This window comes from Oreochromis niloticus, linkage group LG15 (genome assembly GCF_001858045.2).
Source record: "Oreochromis niloticus isolate F11D_XX linkage group LG15, O_niloticus_UMD_NMBU, whole genome shotgun sequence".
Lineage (NCBI taxonomy): Eukaryota > Metazoa > Chordata > Actinopteri > Cichliformes > Cichlidae > Oreochromis > Oreochromis niloticus.
Window position 1 is genome coordinate 25,754,018 of NC_031980.2, and position 12,282 is coordinate 25,766,299.

Sequence of the window (12,282 nt, forward strand, 5' to 3'; positions counted from 1 at the left end):
TCAAAGGAGTTTGCAAAGAAAAGCGTCTGGACTTCTTTGAGTTGCTTGAAGACGTTTCACCTCTCATCCGAGAAGCTTCTTCAGTTCTAAGGTCAAATGGCCGAGAGTCCCAGATTTAAACCCAGTGGGAGTATCCCCCCAAAGAGGGACAAAGGACCCCCTGGTGATCCTCTACAGGGGTCCCCAATCCCAGTCCTCGAGGGCCAGTGTCCCTGCAGGTTTTAGGTCTCACCCTGGGTCAACACACCTGAATCACATGATTATAATAATAATGGATTGGATTTCATATAGCGCTTTTCAAGGCACCCAAAGCGCTTTACAATGCCACTATTCATTCACTCTCACATTCACACATTAGTCCATTACCAGGCCTCTGGAGAACTTCAAGACATGTTGAGGTAATTTATCCATTTAGATCATCTGTGATGGATCAAGGACACATCTAAAACCTGCAGGGACACCGGCCCTCATGGACTGGGATTGGGGACCCCTGCATCACATGAGCCAAGGTGTGAAAGAGGAGTGGAAGAGGCCATCTATGTCCACTGTGAGCGACCATCTTTGAACAGAGGCGGTGGTTTACGACACCAACTGTCTGCCATCTATAATCCAGTTTTGAGTTCCCTCCCCAGACGCCTTAACGCCCACTCACATCCTGGGCCATCTGACCTCAGGAAATCACATGATAGGGTGGGGCCAGGTTTCACAATGAGCTCACCCGAAACCCTGGCTGATTAGGTACCACACCCGCTTTCACACCTTGTCGCATGTGATTAGAGGATCACCAGGGGGTCCTTTGTCCCTCTTTGGGGGGATACTCCCACTGGGTTTAAATCTGGGACTCTCGGCCATTTGACCTTAGAACTGAAGAAGCTTCTCGGATGAGAGGTGAAACGTCTTCAAGCAACTCAAAGAAGTCCAGACGCTTTTCTTTGCAAACTCCTTTGACTCAGTAAGATTCAGTTATCCCTGTCACAGCAGCACAAACAGAAATCATATTAGTAAGAAAATAATTCATAAAGTAGAATAGCTAAAAACAAACAAACAAATAAATATGACAACCCCCCCCCCCATCAAAATAGTTTAATCTTAAAAAAAATGACAGAAAAAAGGAAAACAGTAAAAACACACGCGCAAAGACACACACTGTAAATGTGTGCACGGATCTGACACACTCAACTGCACTGACCACTGGGGGGCAGCAGAGCTCCACAACACCAGAGGAACTAAGCCTGTGGACTTGTTCATTATTAGCTTTGAAACATGATTGATTTGGATGTATTTGTGTCTGTTTTCCTGCTCGGTGGACTCGGACCCTCACAAACGTTTCCTCTGATGTTAGTAACAGTGCAGCAGGCTTCAGATCTGCCCATCAGTGAACTCAGACACATTCCTTCAGGTGGAGATTTGAGTCAGTGACTGCTGTGCGAGTCTGCAGTCATCTGTGACTCACAAAACCGTCAGTTACACAACAGCGAGCCTGAAACGAGTCCCGACCTGTCCGAGGGCAGAAGAACAGCTCGTGACTCTGGCTGCAGCAGTGCCGAGTGTAACGTCTGAGAGTGCAGGCAGAAAAGTTTTCACCTCCGTTCTGGAGTGCAGTCTGACACGAGGCAGGAGATTTGGTCTGATTAAAGTGAAATCCACAGGCCGAGCTCTGGATCTCGACCCTGACCCACATCCACGCCTGTCACCCTGTCTGTAATCAGTCCAGACTCGACTTCCTGCAGCTGCTGGTTTCCACATTCTTCCACCCCATGATGGCTCTGGGAGATGTTCATTGGCTCCCGGTTAAATCCGATGTTTCAGCGAAGCTGCTAAAGGACAGCGCTGATGTGACTAATGGAAGGAGTTGTAGTGATGATGCGAGAGGCGGGGTTTGGGGTCAGCTGCAGGTATGTATGGGCCTGAGAGGAAGACCACAGAGAACACAGTTCGAGTCATCGATGTAACAAAGGAGTGAAAGAAAAAGGCAGTGCTACTGGCTGTGAAAGGGGCCCAGACTGAAAGTGTGCGGTCAGACCCAGACTCAAAGCCGTCAACGCCATGCGTATCATATATGTTTTAATAAATTTTTGAGACTTCGACATCATTGGTGTGGGGTTTTTAAATAATTGGCGCAACACGTTTTAGGTGATAAATTGCAGGAAATATGATAGAAATTAAAGTTTATATAAACAAATTCCTCTATATTTGTTTCAATCTGTCAGAAGCTTTAATAAACTATGGAGGAGTACTAGAGCCACATTAAGAAGATTTATTGATCATTCTGAGAAATAAAAGTGGTAATGTGATCACAGCTGTTGTTTCAGGACAAACTGCCGCTGTGCCCTCTGTGTTAGTGAGGTCGTACTTTCGGTTTTAGTAACAAGGAAGGAAATTCTTCCTTGTATTTTGTATTTTCCCTGGAACATTCTCTCACAGTCTGTTCTCTAAAACCTAAAAGAGGAATTATGGATTGGATCAACTGGTCCCTAAATGCAATTGACACCCCTTTCTCAACGAGAAGTTTGGGCTTGGGTGAGCCTGAGTGGTGAAGATATCTACCTATTCGGAACCATGGTAACAGGGTTCTGGCTGATCGGAGCTGGCTTGGCCCTGACTTATCGAAGAATTAAGAAAGCGAAACCGGCTGTTCAAACCCCCACAAGGCTGCCCGCTGGGATTGGAATGATGGGAGAGGCGTGAGTTTCTCAAAATGGCCTCATTGAGTCAGCACGGATAAGATCTTGGAGAGGCTACGGCTGCTGTGAATACTCAGAATAAGATCTCGGACTGCAGACTGGATACATCTTGGAAGGACTAGCCCGGAATAACATCTCTGGGCGCAAAATTGGATGACATCTCGGGGAGGCACACTGCCGTGAGTTCTCAGACATTGGCTCCTTGAGCACAAGAAGTGACAACATCACAGAACGCAAGTATGGCGAAGCTCGCGGCTCTCCAACGGGAGATTGAGAGACCAGTGTTGGACTGTAGAACTGCTTTGAAATTCATATGAGCTGTTCGCACTAAAGTAAAAAAATAACATCACTTATGCGGATACCCCTTTGGCGCCAGCTGCAAGGCTGGAGCTGAACAAAACACCCTGATAACGACTGTGTTTAGTCTGTTCCTTCCCATTCCATGCAAGGCCACCTGGGTTGGCTGGAAGACTGTTTACTTAGCCTGGCAGGGCGAAGGACACTGTCTCAGCTGAACTCTGGACACGCACACACATACATATACTGATACTGATAAGCACTCACCGACGCATCACCCTCCCTACCCCGGATCCAACGCCACCTCCAACGCTTACCTCCCCTCTGATGTGGACATCGGGTCAGTTGGAGGCACAGTCGAAGATTGCAGCGGTCCCAGATCAGATGTACACACTGGAACTCTTTCCCATGTTGCTTGTCTGTGTTTATTGTGCTATGGTGTGTTGATATCTGTGCATTCCTGTATTATCCTTTTGTGTTACACATTTCGATGTTTTTTTCCTCGCTACCTAGCCTGACCTGTCTCCCCAATGTGATGTTTGTGTATTGTATGTACGGTCGGCAAGGTCTGTCATCTCTCATCATCTCATCATCAATTTGTCTTTGGACTAATAAACACAGGGTTGAGATCAGTGTGAGGAAGATGAAGAGATGGTGCAGAAAGCTTTGTCTGATCAGAAGAAAAATAAAAATGTAGAAGTGGATTTGTGCAAAATTAAATGTCTGGTAACGGACAGATGCAAGGTTATCGATGGTTACAGCCTCATGCATTAACGAGGACGGATGACGTATCACTGTGGGACTGATCACTTCGTTTCACTGACTCATCTACACGAGGCATTCTTAGAAGGGACAGCAGGTGGTTATCTACACACTTTTTTCTCAAAATAGATTTTAGAATTTAATATTTAAATTTGAACCTTATCCTCAAAATTATCAACAATATTATTTTTTCTCAATGTGACCCTAAGAGTCAGCTGTAATAAATGCTCCATCTTCATATAATTAGAATGTTCTGGCTTCATGGGTCAGACTAGAAAGGGTCTGAGGTGGTATCAGCAGGGAGGCAAAACTGTTAAATTTTAATAAGGTGGACTGTTCAGTGTGACAAAGTTGCAGGAGAACAGGTTTGATTCCCTGGAGGCAAACACAGAGGGCAGTGGGGTTTGGCAGACAGGTAGAGCAGGGTGTCTTCAGCATAACAATAGAAAGTGAGAGAAATGAAACACCAGCCCCAACCAGTCACAGCAGATGGCCACCCCTTCCTGATCCTGGTTCTGCTGGAGGTTTCCTCCTGTTAAAAGGGAGTTTTTCCTTCCCACTGTCACCAAAGCACTTGCTCATAGGGGGTCATATGATTGTTGGATTCATCACGTCTTCCATTTTGGAACTACATTTCTATGGAGGACCACAAGAGCCACATGCATCAAAATAAAGAATTCTGTGCTTAAATAATGAATTGGAGAATAAATTCTGCATTTGTAAATTCATTTTTGAATTCCAATTTAATAAACTGACTTTTAAAATGCTTTTCAAAAACTTCATTTCAAAAACCTTTTTCGAATTCCAATTTAATAAACTGATTTTCAAAATGCTTTTTAAAATTGCGATTCCACTCCTTATTTCAAAATCCATTTCCCTTTCCTGTTCGCTCAGGGATTAACATTTGGATTACCAGTTGGATTAGCAACTTCATTTTAAAAAATCCTGCTGCAATGCAAATTAGCCACACCGTAGGATGTAAGGAGCTCTCTGATTGGTTTGACAGACACAGGCTGTCTGCCTCATAGCTTTGCTTGTACAAAGGCTGTTGAGCCTTGGGATTTACACTCGGATCGACACAGATATGTGAAGAATGAAGGGACCCTGCAGCGAAACGGGGAGCTGAACCTCTGACTGTGCCCCCCTTTACTCAGTCTGACCACTTGTTGAAGGTAACGTCCTAACATGGCTAATGCCAGCATCACCGCACATAGCCCCCTTATTTTAAGGTAATCTGTGGCAAGCCATCAGGGCCAAAATTCGGCACTTTTCTAACCCGTTTGGTTAAGAAATGGCGTAAAAAAACGCCATTTAATTATTCAAAACGCCGTAAAAAACAGTGTTTGTCCCGACAGAATGCCGCTTTTTACATCACTCGGCAGAAAACGCAGTTGAAAGACGGATAAAAAAGGCGTTTTTTACGGCATTCTGTGTCAGCTGTGATGGTATTTAAAACGTCGTTTTCTTGAAATTATGCAGGGCACTCCTCATGGTGCCCTCATCCAATTACTTTCAACTCATTTCACCCAATCAAAGAAGAGGAAGTGCAGACCACAGATTCATTACAGATTCACCTTGCTGCTAAGTGATTGCCTATTCGGTACCAATGCTTGTCACAGTATTTACGTCTATTATAATCCCACTATGCATTTTGATATGTTTAAAGCATGATCAAGCAAACAAACAACAGAATGCTTTTTCTGTAACCTTAACTGTGTCTGTTACGACAGCTCTGCTCATTTCTGAGCTTTTTTCTTATGTTCCTCTTTACTTCTCTTAACCTTTAACTTACGCCTTAGCAATTAGATTCTGCCATCATGCACTACCGTTTCATGCTAGTTCTGTTTACTTTTCTCTTCTTTTGTCTCCACTTTTTTCACCCGTATTTGGAGACCTGGCGCATGGCTCCTTTGTTTACGTGAGGGATCAGCTGTTAGCGCTGTGCCCTGCAGCTGCAGCTGCACTACTGGCAGACAGACCTGACATCCCCAGTGAAGGGGAAGAGATGGGGGTGTCGTTGCTCGAGAAGGAGAAGTTACAGACCATCTCTCCCTTCTGTAACCATTTGAAATGTGAGATGGCTCTCTAATAAGATTGAGAAGCTAATGACGCTAACCCAATCACAGTGGCAGTACCCCGGCACTGCCCGGTACTCCCACTGTGAGTAGGCTGCCCAGCTTCCAGCTGCTGCGGGTGGACAGGACGAGAGACAGTGGTGAGAGGAAAGGAGGGGGACTGGCAGTGTTTGTTAAAGGACAGATGGGGTATCCCTGGGCACATCGCTGTGAAAGAACAACTCTGCGAAGAATACATTGAGCTGTTAGCCGTTAGCATGCGTGGATGCAGCCTGTGACTCTCTCCACTCTGTGGTCAGCAGACTGCAAACGCAGTCTCCGAGAGCCCTTCTTCCAATATCAGGGGACTTTAATCATGTCTCACTGGACTCCACACTGCCCACCTTCACCCAGTATGTGACCTGCCCCACCATAGATAATAACACATTGTACTTACTGTATGCCAATGCAAAAGTGGCATACATTACCCACCCCACGGGAAGATCTGATCACAATCTGGTGCACCTTGTCCCTGTGTACAGCCCTTAGTGCTCAGGGAGCCACCAATCACCCACACAGTGTAGAGATGGCCGGAGGAGAGCATGATAAAGCAAATAAATGACAGAATGATTTTTCTGAAACAAGTGGAGACCTTAACTTTTATCAAAATACTGTTTCATTCATGTAGTGAAGTAGATTTTGGGTAGGCTTTTACATAATGTCCGCGAATGCAGTACTAACATCCACACCTTCCTAGCTGATAATTAGAGACCTTATAAGAAACAGTTGCGCTTAACTACCACACGGAGCCATTTGTCATTCTTTTCCCATCCAAGGTGGCCGAGAGCGTTAGGCGGCTAAGGACTGCAGAGCGGTTTGATTTCTTCAGGAAAGCTGCTCATTTTAGTATTGCTCTTTAGAGAGTGGATTGTGCCACACTGCTGCTGTCTTGTTGTAGCCTTGTTGTCATTTTACAAACGTTATTGACTGGCCTTGACTGCCTCCTGGTTTTATGGTCTTTTACTCCGAATTGTTTGATTTTAATCATGCTTTTATAAAGAACTTAGGGTGTATTTGTTTCGTTTATCTCTTTTACTGACTTGTTTAATGTTTTAGATGTTTTGTTGCTTTAGTGGAGATACGGCCGCTTCCTGTGGGGCTAGGCACGTGAGGTGGAATCCCCCCCCCCCGGATGCATGAGAGTGTACACACTGGGAATAGGTAGTTTGCACCATTTAGATTGCAGTGTGAGTGATAGTGAGGTTTGCAATGGAACTACACGGGTAATTGGTGGCACCCTTGGGCACTCCTCTCTGTAGATTGCCTCCTCAAGTGGCCGGTCTCAGTGGCGGTCCTAGCCTGTTTGGTGCCCTGGGCGAACACCCCCTCTGGAGCTAGACTCCGTTAGGGTGGTGTCCGAGAGGCAGATGTTGTCTAAGATAAGGACAATCATGGATAATATCTCCCACCCACTCCATGATGTACTGGCTAGTCACAGGAGCATGTTCAGTGAGAGACTGAGATTACCAAAATGCAACACTGAACGACAAGGGAAATCATTCCTGCCCTTGGCCATCTCCCTGTACAACTCCCCCATTTAATAATCTGTAAACACTGCAATAGTTACACCCTTTTTACACACGCTCTTTTCTACACTGGAATATTCTTGTCAATTTTCTTGATATTTATTTATAATCACCTCTGTTAATTCTTGATATTTATAATTGAGTGATCCGTATATGTTAGTGCTATTTCCTAAATGTGTAAAATCTGTAACATAATGTATTGTTTTTAGTTTAGTCTATTACCATTACTATTTTTAGAATTTCTTTTTGGACCAAATGTTACTCACATAATTTCCTTAGGGATTAATAAAGTATTCTTAATATGATTCTGATTGTTTCAGGATACATGACCTGCCATTATCCAATGACACATCTGCTTACCTGTACCTTTTGCTCAGTTCTCCTCCTCTTCTTTTCTCTTTTTTTCTAAACTGAGCACCTGATGGCTTTGAACTTTTCTTGTCCATCTTCCATTGGTTTTAATTTTGCACTCCAGAATAAACACCCATCCCCCAACCCAAGGATCACAACAACATAACCTAATAGACCTACACCTTAGTTCACAGATATGCTTTGTCTAGGGTTTATTTCTGGGATTTCGCACAACCCAGGATTCAAATCATGAATACATAATGGGCTTGGATTTACAACATTATGAATGAAATGTGCTCTATTTGGAAGCAGCCGGGCCTCCTCCCCTGTCGACAGGTTGTGTGTGAGACTTTAAATCATCAAACTGTAAATTATAAATTTTAAATTGTTATTGATCCCTTTACCCCTAGTCCTAAAGTGTATATTTATTTTCTTACTCTTCTTATATTTATTGTTTGTTTACTTGCACTGCTGTAACTGGAGCCTCGTCGTCTCGTCTCTCTAATATACTGTACTGTATATAGCGGAGATGACAATAAAGTTTACTTTGACTTCAGCAGCAAGCAGGCGCACCGAGGGCTCTCGTGCTCATTTTATAGAATTTCAGAAAAAAAAATGGTACAAATTATAAGTCTGTATCATTATGTCTGGTGTTTTCGTGTTTGTTGGTTCGTTTTTATTTTGTTTTATTTTGCGAGTTTGTTATTAGATGCTGCTCCAGCCAGCCAGTGAATCCCCCACCGCCCCGCCCTCTCCTCCCTGTGCCGCAAGCAGCAGGCGCACCTCGCAAACGGAGGCTGCCCTTACTCCCAGCAAATGGGCCGCAGAAAACTGACCGGTGCCTATGCCATCTCCAAAATGCGCTGGCTGATGTCGGGGCAGCATGAGTACGAGCAACTTTTTTTTGGAGATGCCCGTGATGCCACCCCCACCACGATGCCGCCCTGGGCAACCGCCCATGTCGCCCCTATCAAAAACCGCTACTGGCCGGTCTCCACCATTTTGTTTAGTTATTTTATCGAGCTGTTATTTTACTAGGGTAGCACCGTGGCAGCGAGCCTTGTCGTTTTAATCATTGTTTGTTAATAAAGTGTTTTAATTAACAGTCTTGCATTCTCAGCCCTGCTACCTTACGAACTTCTCTGATTTTACAGTTCTATGCTTTTAGTAGTTTTTCTTAATAAATTTAATTTGTAAAATTGATCTGCCTCATCTCTGTTTGCTAATAACGAGCCTGTGGGTTTTGGTCGCTAGTATAACATCCACATTGGCTATAGAAATCTCCCCTAGGGTGTAACTCCCTCCCCAGGTGGTGTTGTCAACATCCCTTAGTCACCTTTACTGGTTACCACATTCAGTTTAAAGTAATACCACTGTATAATAGCCTTAAATTTTAATATTATTAACAGCATCTCAGGAATAAGAAAACACACATGCAGTTTTGAATCAGACCTATATGTACGTTTTCTGAAAAGTGATGTAAATAAGTACTTTCAAGAACATGAAATAATTGTTTTCCATGTAAACTGGAGATGTCCTTCTCAATGTCATCAGAGTACTCTGGAAGTCTCTGGAAGAATTTGAAACTTAACACCAGAGAGCAGGACATGACATCATTGTACATCTCATAATATCTATCTATCTAGACATATCTATCTATCTATCTATCTATATATAAATATATATATATACATATATATATTAGGGGTGCAACAATACTCGTATCGATATTGAACCGTTCGATACAGTGCTTTCGGTTCGGTACGCATATGTATCGAACAATACAAAACTTTTAATTTATTTTATCAACTTTTCTTCTGACGATGCTGTCTGTGTTGAGCGCTCAGTGGATCTGCGTTCAACTACTCCGCCTAGGCTGCACTGTCGAGTGCAGATCCACTGAGCACAGCACAAGCTAGCAAGACAGAAGCTAAGCTCGTTGCAACATGGCAATTGAGCCTCCCCCACCCTCATTCAGATCTGGCGTTTGGAACTATCCTGGTTTTCATGTGAAGCATGACCCTGATGGTAAGCGTGTCATGGACAAAACTAAAACAGTATGTCGGATGTGCCACGCAATGCTCAATTGGTGGGAACTAGTGCGTTAGTGCAGTTAGCTTGTTAACGTGTTGACACCGTCCAGCCCCACGCACGGGGCGAGCCGTGGTAACTCGTTAACGGAGATTTGCCGCGTTATGGCGTTAATGTCATTTTAACGAGATCAACGCTGACAGCACTAGTGGGAACACAACGAATATGACTGCACATTTACGCTGACATCATCCTAGTGCAAAGACAAGTGGAAGCAGACAAAAACAACAAGCACGCATGCTACAAACTTTACCCGCGTCATTTAGACAGCCGTCAGCACATGATTCTCCTTATGGGGACCTGATATGTTTAATATGCCACTGAGAATATACCCCAGAAGAAGGGTATAGTATAGCTTTTATTTTGGAAAGAGCCATTTCTCTGTAATAAACTCTCTTTTCCAAAGATGAGTGATTTCTCAATCAGATATTTATTTTTTTAATTATTTTGTTTCAGCAACATTAAATTTAAAAACTGTACTTTTGAGTTAAAATATATATTTATAATTTTAATAAATGACAAATTAAAAAGGCATGAACATTTTTTTGTATTGAAAAAATATCGAACCGTGACACCAAAGTATCAAACCGAACTGAACCGTGAATTTTGTGTATCGTTGCACCCCTAATATCTATCTATCTATCTATCTATCTATCTATCTATCTATATATACATATATATATATATATATATATATATATATATATGTATATATGAATAAAATAGAATAGAATAGAATAATCCTTTAATTGTCCCACAAGGGGAAATTTGGGTGTAACAGCAGCAAGAAAGACACATATACAAACAAACACTACACAACACACAGAACAGAAACATACACAACTTTTACATATTTACATCAAGGACAATGGTTACCAAAAACAGAGTATTGTACCGTTATTAAATTAAATAAAATTAAATACAGATAAGAGGCAAACCCTGGTTATAGTGTGAATCGGTTGATAAAATACTGCAAGTTACAGCGCTGATGTAAACATCTATGTTTGTTGGGAGCAGTTCTGATTGTACAGTCTGACAGCTGCAGGGAGGAAGGACCTGTGGAAACGCTCCTTCATGCATCGAGGATGCAGCAGTCTGTCACTGAAGGAGCTCTGCAGTTCAGCAACATTTACATGCATGGGGTGGGAGACTCTGTCCATCAGAGATGTTATTTTGGCCAGAGTCCTTCTGTCTCCCACCACCTGCACTGGGTCCAGGGTGCATCCCAGAACAGAGCTGGCCTTCCTAATGAGTTTATCCAACCTCTTCCTCTCAGCTGCCGATAAACTACTGCTCCAACATACAACACTGTAAAAAATGACAGATGCCACCACAGAGTCATAGAAGGTCTTTAAAAGCACTCCCTGGACTCCAAATGACCTCAGCCGCCTCAGCAGGTAGAGTCTGCTCTGACCCTTCCTGTAAAGAGCACTGCTGGCACCAGTCCACAAAGTCCAGAGTCCACTATCTGTTCTCTGAGTCATCCTCACCTGTGATGAGGCCGACTATGGCAGAGTCGTCAGAGAACTTCTGTAGGTGGCAGCGTGGGGAGTTGATGGAGAAGTCTGCAGTGTAGAGGGTGAAGAGGAACGGTGCCAGCACAGTTCCCTGTGGGGCCCCCGTACTGCAGACCAGCGTATCAAAGACACAGCCCTGTGTCCTCACATACTGTGGGCGTTCTGTGAGGTAGTCCAGTATCCACTGGGACATGTGGTGGTCCACTCCCGATAGCTCCAGCTTGTCCCTCAGAAGTCGTGGCTGGATGTTGTTGAAAGCACTGGAGAAATCAAAGAACATGATCCTCACAGTGCTTCCAGGCTTCTCCAGGTGAGTCAGAGCTCGGTGCAGGAGGTAGATGATGGTGTCCTCCACCCCGATGCCAGGCTGGTAAGCAAACTGCAGCGGATCCAATGAAGACCTCACCAGGGGGCGCAGATGGTTTAGAACCAACCTCTCGAGGGTCTTCATCAGATGTGATGTCAGGGCTACCGGCCGGTAGCTGCTGAGGTCCTTGGGATGGGAGGTCTTTGGTACCGGTACCATACAGGAGGTCTTGCACAGCTGTGGTACTTTCCCCAGCGACAGGCTCAGGTTGAACAGATATCCTAGGATGCCACACAGTTCATCTGCACAGCACCTCAGGAACCTGGAGCTGATGCCATCTGGACCTGCAGCCTTCCGCACCTTGATCTTGCGAAGCTCATTCCTCACTGAGATGCTGAGTGCTGAGATGGAGAGAGGGGATTTTGGGGGAGGGGGGTGTATGTTGGAGTTCACAGAAGCCGGGGGTGGGTGTGATACAATACAATACAATACAATTTTATTTATATAGCACATTTAAAAAACCACAGGTATGCCAAAGTGCTTCACAGAACGAGTTAAGAGCAATAATAAATACAAATACAAAACACAAAATACAAAATACAAATAAAATATACTAACAGGCAGGTGACATAA